Source organism: Nyctereutes procyonoides, unplaced genomic scaffold, assembly GCF_905146905.1.
Source record: "Nyctereutes procyonoides isolate TBG_1078 unplaced genomic scaffold, NYPRO_anot_genome, whole genome shotgun sequence".
Classification (NCBI taxonomy): Eukaryota; Metazoa; Chordata; class Mammalia; order Carnivora; family Canidae; genus Nyctereutes; species Nyctereutes procyonoides.
Window position 1 is genome coordinate 198,104 of NW_026575154.1, and position 11,371 is coordinate 209,474.

Here is an 11,371-nt window from a genome sequence, read left to right on the forward strand (position 1 = left end):
AAGTATACATGGATATAGATATGGATACGGATAGGGGACCCATGACTGCCCAGGTGTTCTTCCCAAATTCATAGGCCAGTAGACCATAAGCTAGATTCAGCCCACTAACTCCCATTGCTTACCTCTCATTATTGGAATCATGGAGAACTACAGAGATTGAATGGAAGTAGTAAGAAAACAGCACATATGACTTTGATCAGACTTGCATCCTCTCTCTCCTTGTCAGTTCACCATATCTACAACAAGACTGTGAAGTGTTGTTATTTTATTGGTTTTAGCAGCTGGGCCATAAACTGCCTAATATATAACAAAACTATTTTTCCATTTTTTATTTTTTTAAAAGATTTTATTCATTTATTCATGAGACACAGAGAGACAGAGAGAGAGAGAGAGAGAGAGAGGCATAAACAGGCAGAGGGCAGGCCCCATGCAAAGAGCCCGACATGGGACTCTATCCCGGGACTCCAGGATTACGCCCTGGGCTGAGGCAGGCGCCAAACCACTGAGCCACCCAAGGATCCCCTTTTCCATTCTTTAAATCTCTGTGGAAAGAAACATGAGAGAGCAAGTAGAAAGGAGATTTTTATCTTCTACTCTACTTCTTATATATTATGTCAAATTTTAGAATAAACATGTATAAGTAATATATAGATACGTGTATATATAAATGATGGCAACATAAAAGATGAGTACATGGGAGTTCCAAGGAAGATAGTGGAGGATGAAGACCCTACATTCACCTCCTCCCACAGATACACCTAGATAACACCACATCAATGTAAATAATCAGGAAATTATCCAAAGATGCAGAACAGACTCTCCACAGCTAAATGTAAAGAGGCCACACTAAAAAGGGAAGGGCAGAGACATAGTTGGAAGCTAAAATGACCCCTAAGACTGTCTACAAGAGGAAAGGACGCCATGGGTGCAGAGGGGGAAAGAGCAGATCTCACCACAGGCACCCCAAGCACAGGAAACCACACTAGGAAGATGAATTCCTGTAATACTTGGCTTTGAAAACCAAAGAGATTAACCTCATGAATCTATACAATCAGTAGGGCTTAACACCTGGAACTTTAAAAATTGGCAGACTCAGCTCTGGGAGAATGGGAAGGTATTAGGGAACTGAGTCCCTGTCCTTAAAAAGTCAGCAAAACAAACAACCCCATTGAGATACAGCATAGAAGTAGAAGTTTGAAAAACACCAGGGGCATAAGAAAGGGAGACTTGTTTACTAATCTCAGAGAGTATACTAGAAAGGTAAGGATCTTTGAGAGACTTCTCCAAGAACAGAGGAACTGGCAGATGCCATTCCTTCCTACTCCCCATTCTTGCATCACCTAGCCTAGATATATGGACACCTACAGAAAACAGTGCAGCACAAAGTCTCCACCTAGCTAGCTAACAGAACACCCTGCTCCTGTGCTTTTCTGTGGAGCAGCCCCCTCCAACTCAGCCTCAGCAGGAATTTTCCAAGGAGCAGCTATAAGTCCCCTCCCACAGCAGACCAGCCCAAACTGCGCAAACACCACACGCCCCACCCCTGGATTCTGCATACCTGCCCTCTCTAACACACCCTAGGCAAGAATCCAACCAAAGTGGCATCACAAATGTGGCAGTCTTCAAATCAGCCCCAACAGGGGTCAACACCACCCCAAAGTGACTCTTGCCACAAGAAGGGAGAAAAAACACCATACACATCAGTTTGACTGTGCAGTGGGCTGGGGGCAGACATCTTGGTCTGTTTGCAGGCCCTATTCTCCAATGAATGTCACTCAGGGAAAAATATCTCAATAAAACCAGGAGCTGCTTCTTTGAAAAAAATCAGCAAAATTGATAAAACTCTACCAGACTCATCAAAAAGAAAAAGAAAACCAGAAGTGAAAGAGAAGTGACTGACACCATGGAAATACAAAAGACTGTAAGAGAATATTACAAAAAGTCATATGCCAACAAACTGGACCACCAAGAAATGAATAATTTCCTAGAAACATATAATCTACCAAAACTGAAACAAGGAAGAAATAGAAAATTTGAACAGACCCATTACCAGCAATGAAGTTGAATCAGTAATCAAAAAATGGCCAACAAAAAAGTCCAGAGCCAGATGGCTTCACTGATGAATTTTACCAAATTTTTTAAAAATTATTTATTTGAGAGAGACAGCATGCAGTGGAGAGAGGCAGAGGAAGAGAGAGAGAGAGAATCTTAAGCAGATTCCCTGCTGAGCATGAAGCACAACACAGGGCTCGATCCCATCATGACCTGAGCCAAAACCAAGAGTTGAATGCTCAAACTGTGCCAGCCAGGCTCCTCACTACCAAACATTTAAAGAAGAGGTAATACCTATTCTCAAGGTTTTAAAAAAATAGAACAGGAAGAAAACTTTCTAATTCATTCTATGAGGCCAGCATTACCCTAATATCAAAACCAGATAAAGATTCTACACAAAAAAAGAGAACTATAGGCCAGTATCTCAGATGAATATAAGTGCAAAATTCCACAACAAAATATTAGCAAACAGAATCCAACAATTCCTTGAAGAATCATTCATCACAATCAAGTGAGATTTATTCCTGTGAAGGTAGTTCAATATTCACAAATTAATTTCATCAATAACAGAAGGAATAAAAACCACATGATCATTTCAAGAGATGCAGAGATGTAGAAAAAGCATTTGACAAAGTACAACATCCATTCATGATTAAAAAAAAAAAGCCCTAGACACAGTAGCTTTAGAGAAAATAAATCTCAAAATAATAAAGGCCGTCTATGAAAAGCCCACAACTAAAATCATACTCAATGGATAAAAATTGAGAGTTTTTCCCCTAAGGTCAAGTAGGAGAAAAGGATGACCACTCTCACCACTTTTATTCTACATACAAATTATTAATTGTTTTAAATACTTGATGAGAGTTTTTTTAAGTATTGTATACCTTCAGATCTGAGAAATATTCTATTTATTTTTTTAAAATTTCCTTCTTCTTTCTCTAATAGTGCAATTAGTTGCCTGATATCCTGTGTTGCCCCCCCCCCTTTATTTTTTTCCTGTTATAATTTCTAGGCTTTTTTTGTTGGGGGTTTCTCTTTATTAGATGATTTTCAAGGACTTCCATCATCATCACATTATTATAATTTTATAATTTGAGAAATCATGCTTTAACTTTCCAAGAATGCTTCCTTCTTTGTTCTCTTTTCATAGCATCCTCTTATTTCATAAAATCAGTATCATCTGCATCCTAAGCATATATATTAGATTTTTAAAAAGTCACTCTTCTATTTGTTGTACCTTTTGTATGTGTATGGACTATAATTGATGCTGCTAGATATGTGTTTTTGGAGATTTTTATTTATTTAATTCCAGTATAATTAACATACAGTGTTAGTTTCAAGTGTACAATATAGTGTTGCAACAATTCTATACATTACTCCGTACTCATCATGTAAGTGTACTCTTAATCACCTTTGCCTATTTCACCCACGTACCCCCCTTCCCTCTCACAACCAACAATTTGATCTCTATAGTTAAAAGTCTGTTTCTTGGTTTTTCTCTTTTCTTTGTTCACTTGAGTTTTTTTAAACTCCACATATGAATGGAATTATAAGGTTTTTCTCTTTCTGTGACTGACTTATTTCACTTAGCATAATATCCTCTAGATCCATGCACATTGTTGTAAATGGCAAGATTTCATTCTTTTTAATAGCTTAGTAATATTCCATTGTACATATATGCTGCTAGTTATATATTTTATGTGTGGTGCATTCTTGCATTCTGATTCAAGAATGAATGACTAGGTTAATTTATAGGTAGATGCTCTTCTTTAGATTATTACATGTGTTGATATGCTTCTGCATTAGCTTTTCTCCTGACTGGCTGACTAGAACCCTGTGTAAATGTGTGCGTGCATGTGTATGTGCATTGCTTTAATATCCATTTCCAAGGAAGGACCTCTTGCAAAGCTCCAAGCCTAACTTCAGAAGAGAACCAAATGGTTTTATACTTCCCAAAATAGTAGATAGGCATTTGGTATTATTTTTATATCATTGCTTTTCTAATATTATGAAGTTATTCTGAGGTTTATTCTACCCAATGTGATGGCTAGTTTGAAGCTTAGCTCTACCCATGTTCCTTACAGTGTGAGATCAAGAGAAGCTTGCTAGAGAAGGGACAACCCTACAATCTCAAGGAAGGTCTCTGAAAGAGGAGAGGTTGTTCACTGGAGACTTTTACAAATTGTCTCAAAACTATATTCGTGAAGAATGGTGAACTGAGATGAGATACTCCTTGACACCAAGAGCAAGATTTCTTTACATTGATTTTGTATCCTTTACTGAATTCATTTATCAGTTCTAGTAGTTTTTTAGTGAAGTCTTAGGGTTTTCTCGATACAGTATCACATCATTTGCAAAAAGTGAGAGTTTTACTTCTTCCTTGCCAATATGGATGCCTTTTATTTCTTTTTATTGTTCGATTGCTGTGGCTAGGACTTCCAGTACTATGTTGAATAAAAGAAAGAGTGGACATCCTTGTCTTGTCCTTGACCTTAAGGGAAAAAGATCTCAGTTTTTTATCATTAAGTATGATGTTGGCAGAGGGTTTTTCATATGAGGCCTTTATTAGGTTGAAGTATGTTCCCTCTAGACCTACATTGCAAGGGTTTTTGTATTGAAGGGATGTACCATTGATAGTGACCAAATCACTGATTTTGTAAAGTTTTTTTTCTGCATCTAATGAAATGATCATATGCTTTTTATGATTTTTCTTATTGATGTGACATATTATATTGATTGTTTTTTGAATGTTGAACCACCTTTTCATCTCAGAAATAAATGCCACTTGATCATGATGTATGGGTTTTTTTTAATGTATTATTGGATTTAGTTTACTAAGATTTTGTTGAGAATTTTTGGCATCTCCATCATGAGAGATACTCACCTGTTCTCTTTTTTTATGATGCCTTTGTCTGGTTTTGGTGTCAGGGTGATACTGGCCTCATAGAATGAAGTTAGAAGTTTTTCTTCTTCTTGTATGTTTTGGAATAGTTTTTCCAAAGAAGACATACAGATGGCCAACAGGCACATGAAAAGATGCTCAGCATCACTCATCATCAGGGAAATGCAAATCAAAACGACAATAAGATATCACCTTACTCCTGTCAGAATGGCTAAAATCAACAACACAAGGAACAACAGGTGTTGGCAAGTATGTGGAGAAAAAAGAACTCTGTGGACTGTTAGTGGGAATGCAAACTGGTGTAGCCACTGTGGGAAACAGTATAGTTGTTCCTCGTAAAGTTAAAAATAGAACTACCCTGTGATACAGTAATCACACTACTAGGTATTTACCTAAATACAAGAACATTAATTCAAGAGGATACATGCACCTTTATGTTTATAGCAGCATTATTTACAATAGCCAAGATATGGAAGCAGCCCAAATGTCCACTGATTGATAAATGGATAAAGGTAATGTGGTATATATACACAGTGGAATATTATTCAGTCATTAAAAAAGAATGAAATCTTGCCATTTGCAACAACATGGATGGAGCTAGAAAGTATAATACTAAGTGAAATAAGTCAGTCAAAGAAAGACAAATACCACATGATTTCACTCATATATAGAATTTAAGAAACAAAACAAACAAATGGAAAAAATAAGAGAGACAGAAGAAATCAAGAAACAGATTCTTAATTATAGAGAATAAACTGATGGCTTCCAGCAGGGATTGGGGACGGTTGCTAAATAGGCTATAGGGAATAAGGAACACTCTTGTCACGATGAGCACAGGGTAATGTATGCAATTGCTGAGTCACTATATTGTAAATCTGAAACTAATATAACATTGTATGTTAACCAACTGGAATTAAAATAAAAGCTTAAAAAATAAATAGCTGTTCCCTTATAAAAAAAATAAATATAAACCTACCATATGACATAGCCATTCTATTCCTAGATATTTCCCCAAGAAACAGGAAAGCATGTCCTTTAATAATCTTGTACACAAATATTCATAGTAGTATATTTATAATAATCAAACAATAGTAACAACCGAAGTGTCCATTAATGAAATAAATGGATGATATAGTCATCCAGTGGAACAATACACCACAATAAAAAAGGAATGAACTACTGATCATTGGAACATAAATGAATCTCAAAATTCCAATTCTATGAGATGCAAATATATCTATAGTGACAAAACATATCAGTGGTTGATTGAGGATAGGCAGAAGGATGGAGAGCGGCCAGAGGGACAGATTACAAAGGAGCAAGAGGAAATTCTGGAGCATCACAGATATGTTCATTATTTTACTTGTGATAGTATTATAGGTATACATGTATGTCAAAATGTCACTCTTCCCTTCATATATTAACGAGGAATGAAGGCAGCAACCTATACAAAAATTAAAATTTTGGGATGCCTGGGTAGCTCAGTGGCTGAACATCTGTCTTTGGCTCAGGTTGTGATCCTGGGGTCCCGGGATCAAGTCTCACATCAGGCACACTGCAGGGAGCCTGCTTCTCCCTCTGCCTATGTCTCTGCCTCTCCCCGTGTGTCTCTCATGAATAAATAAATAAAAAAAATTTTTACTAAAAATGGAAAAGTAGCCAAATTGTAACTGGTTATTTTTGTCCATATCTTTTTTAAATTTTTATTTATTTATGATAGTCACAAAGAGAGAGAGAGAGAGAGGCAGAGACACAGGCAGAGGGAGAAGCAGGCTCCATGAACCGGGAGCCCGACGTGGGAATCAATCCCGGGTCTCCAGGATCGCGCCCTGGGGGCCAAAGGCAGGCGCCAAACCACTGCGCCACCCAGGGATCCCTGTCCATATCTTTTTTTTTTTTTTAAGATTTTATTTATTCATGAGAAACACACACACAGAGAGAGAGAGAGAGATAGAGGCAGAGACACAGGCTCCATGCAGGGAGCCTGACGTGGGACTCAATCCTGGGACTCCAGGATCATGCCCCGGGCTGAAGGCAGGCGCTAAACCCACTGAGCCACCCAGGGATCCCTCCCTGTCCATATCTTACTTAATAGGTAAAATGTCAAGACTAATGATGCCACCACACACACACCAAGAGAAACTGAAAATTTTTATTACTCATATAATGAGGTTTTCTGGTGGGAAGAGAACAGATTCTCAACCAGGTCCAAAAAATGACACAAGAGAGCAAGTTGAGGTGACTATCTCAGCCTTTTATTTTGGTTAAAAGCTAAGGCTAGGGTGAGAGTTCCATAGGGTTTCTGTTTGTTTAATCTAGTTGAATTTGAACCTAAGTCATTATGGAAAGGATTCTGTACATGGCCAGCAAGCCTGAGGCTAGAAAGAGAGGTAAAAATTCTACTGACTGCCTTCTTCAAGTCTAATTTTGCATATTTTAAGAAGATAAATCAGTGATTCAGTCACTATCAATAATGTCTGTAAATCTGAAGATGATAAGGAACGTCTGGATAAGTCCTTCATTATGGCTTTAGCATGTATATATCTATATGTGGTCTTAATTTATATTTTTGCGTATCTGTGAGGCAGGAAATTCTCACACTCCTTTTCCTCAGAGGGGGCAATCCTGGATAAGGAATTGCTGTTGCAAAAAAAAAAAAAAAAAAGGAATTGCTGTTGCCATCAGTTGAGCCAGATAGTCATCTTTGACCGTAGTGTGCAAATTTGTAAGAAAGTGCATATGGAGCCAACTGCTGCCCAGGACATTCCCTATTACAAGAATGACTACCTGCAGTTCGGCCAATTGTGCTGACCCTTGAGTCCCACCCTCCACTAGGGACGCTCAGGGTAAGAAATGAAAATCAACAACTTTCCTTGGAGGCCCATATGTATGATGGTGGCACAGCCATCTGCAAAATAAACAAACTCTTTTTTGCTGTTCATTCAGTTGATCCCAAGCAGCTCCCCATATAGCTAATGGATTCAGGAGATGGGTGACTTCTTCCAGCACCATGGCATCTGACAAGGGACTAAGGATAGAAGGCCACCCCCTCTTGCAGGTGGCATATGCCAGAGATCTGATTTATCCTCTAGAATCCTTATTTTCATTTTAGCAAGGAGGATTTAAAGGTGATGCCATGCTTGTAGAGGGTACTGCTTCCATGACACATGCTTAAAAGGCAATTGGGTCCTAGTCTCAGGACCTATAAAAATTTCTGTTCCAAAAGAACCTAGTACATGGCCAGCAATTGTCACTCTAATGGCAATTAGAGAGTTAGCCTGTAGGGATTTTGTGCAATGGCAGAGTTGTCAAAGCATCACATGAATAGACAGCTCAAGGCTAGTAAAGGGATATTGTGTCCCTTCAAAGGTAAAAGTAAACCACAACTAAAAGGCTATTGAGGGGTGCCTGGGTGGCTCAGTCCTTTAAGTGTCTGCCTTCCTCTCAGGTCATGATCTCGGGTCCTAGGATCCAACCTGGAGTCAGGCTCCCTGCTTAGTGGGAAGTCTGCTTTTCCTCTGCCCCTGTCCCTCCCTTCCACTCATGCTCACTCTCTCTCTTAAATAAATAAAGAACATCTTTTTTTTTTTTTTAAAGGCTGTTAAAATAGGCACAGAATAGAATGCTCTAGTCAAATCTATAATACCAAAATATTTTACAGTTACTAATTGCATGTAGTCTTTCATTTCAATGATATTGGTTCAGGGGCCTTAATGCGTATGCCCACAGCATTCAAATTGTGGTAATCCACCATGAAAAGCCATTCATTCTTGCCATGTTTGAGAGTAGGCTAAATGGGGCTGTTAAATGGAGAAACTGTGGGAATAATCATCCTTCCTCTACATAGATCTTTTATAATGGGTTTCAATCCTTAAAAGCCCTGTTATAATTTATATTATGCCATATTAAGTATTTCAATTAGAGACAAGAGGTTATTCTCTCAGGGCAATTATAAATGCCAAAGATTTAATTTAATTTATTACTTGCTGGCCAGAGCATCCATGCCCAATTTCTCCATGCTCAGGAGATATTTTAAGACAAGGAGCTATTTAACCATAGGAAAATTACACAAGGCAATAATTCTCATGGTTGAAATGAAAACTACTTCACTTCCCTCTGTTTTATATTTGGTAATACCCCTAAGAGTTTAGGGGGTGTTTCATGTCAATTTAGTGATATTCCAATCAATATGATACCTTGTTTAAATTCAGTAGAATCCATAGATATAACAATACCTTGAGCCCTAGGATTGAGTAAGTCCATAAAAGTTTGCCATCTGGTGCATCTCAGCAGATGTTAATTTAGAACCCACATTATAGGGCCACCAAAACTTTTTGGTGTTGTTATTCTGTTGTATAAACTTTTTATTAATTTTGGATTTCTAACTAAGTCAAGTTGTGGATGTCTTTTTTGGGTAGTAATTGGCTATACTTTGAAGGAGTTCTCTCTAAGTTGTTTATAAGCTTCTTCCTCCAGAGTCTTTAGGGTTATGGGCCTTGCTCATTATAATGCTACTCTGTAGAGTTTAAAGAACCCCCTGACTTAAGTTGAGTTTGAATTAACACCTTGGCTAAGCCATGGGTATTTTTCCCTGTAACTCTGAGAAATAGGGATCTTTGTTGAAGACAGAGACATAAGCAGCAGCAGCAGCAGCAGCAGCAGCACAGCATTACATAGAATCCTAGAGGGCAGTATAGTGTCAGCATTTGTTGGGGTGGCAACTGGAGGCCTTCCATCTACTATGCTCCCCACAGCAGGGAAATCTCTTGAGGAGATCCGAGAATTCACTTCATAGCCACCGTAGTCTGCCCCTTGCACCATATCCATTTCTTCTTGCATGATCAGAAGCAGCTTGTCCATGGTTCCCATGTCTTTCTTCCTGAAGAGAAATTAAGAAAACAGACGCTAACTGGATGACCAGAGGTTCCATTGCTTCAGTTCATCTCAGGACTACAACTACCACTCACTATCTCCCTCTTCTTGATCCATTCTCAATGTCCTTCTCCTTTAGCTATCATCTTAGCAAGTCTTAGTGAGTTACCTGGTGCTGGGCCCATCATTATCCATGAAGGATCTGAGCACTTGGAAATCATTGTATTCCTGAGCAATGGTTGCTGCAATGTCTGTTCACAGTTACAATTGTACAATAGAATATTAGGAGATACCCAAGTAGATCACAGGAGTTCTACACATACTCCTCCCTGCCTCCATTTTATAAAGTGGTCCTACATATTAAGAGAAAAAACTGACGAGATCTGGCTGATAAAACAGAAGGAAATGGGCATAAATTACCAGAGCCTCAGGCCTGATTATGTAAAATATAAATACAGATCCCATGCAAAGATATCAAACCAGTTTATTATCTCTAGAGAGTCTAAAAAGCAATTTTTACCAGGGCCCACATCACTCCCAGCAACCTTGAGCAAAACAAATCAAGAGAAGAAAATACAAACAGGATTAAGAGTGAGAAAAGGACTAACCAAAGAGATATTTTCTTTTCATTACAAGAAAATGCTAAGTAGATTTTTAGGCAAATATGTTTGTAATTCTTGATGAATAAATGATTTTCTGAGGAAACATAAATTTTTAAAGTTGACTCAAGAAGTAGAAAACTAAAGTAACCAAATATCAAGGGAAAACTTTCTGCCTAGACTACTATTCCCCCCAGAACTCTGCAAAGCTGCCTCCATCCTATTAGTCAGCAGTTCAATTATTATCTCTTCAAAGAAGCCTTCCCTGACACTTTATCCAAACACTTCACCCTCAAATGCTACCTCAATACCCAGTTTTATAGCACTTATCTCTACACAAAATTATTGATGTGTATATTAACTTGTTCAGTGCCTCCCTGCTGCCCTCTCTCTCCACTAGAATGAATGCTTCTTGTGATCAAGGACCTTATTCATCAAGTTTACCATAGATTCCAAGGGCCTAGAAAAGGATTTGGCACAAAGTTCATGCAAAATAAAATATGTGTGGAATGAATGAAGACCAAAGGAGATAAAAGAGCTTCCAGAAAATCCTTTCAAGTAGTCTTGTATTGCAAAGGAAGATCTATCTTTAAATATGGAAACATCTCTCCTGGAAAAATAATTTTTGAAAATTAGAATAATTTGGCTGGCAGAGGAGGATTGACATATGGGGAGATGACCATGGATCTCAAACTTCTGCCCCAACCCCATTAGAGGAAAAATTAAAGAGAGACCTGAAAAGTCACAAAAAATATTATTGGCTTATAGAATCAAGAATTCCTGTAGGAGATGATGGAGTAGTAGGGGGAACTTGAGTTTGCCTCCTCTCTCAAACACGGCTAGATCAACATCCAACTATTTTGAACAACTAGGAATATGGTCTGAGGGTTAAGAAAGCAATCTGCATGGTTGGAGGGAGAGAACATGACATATATGAGGGTCAGTG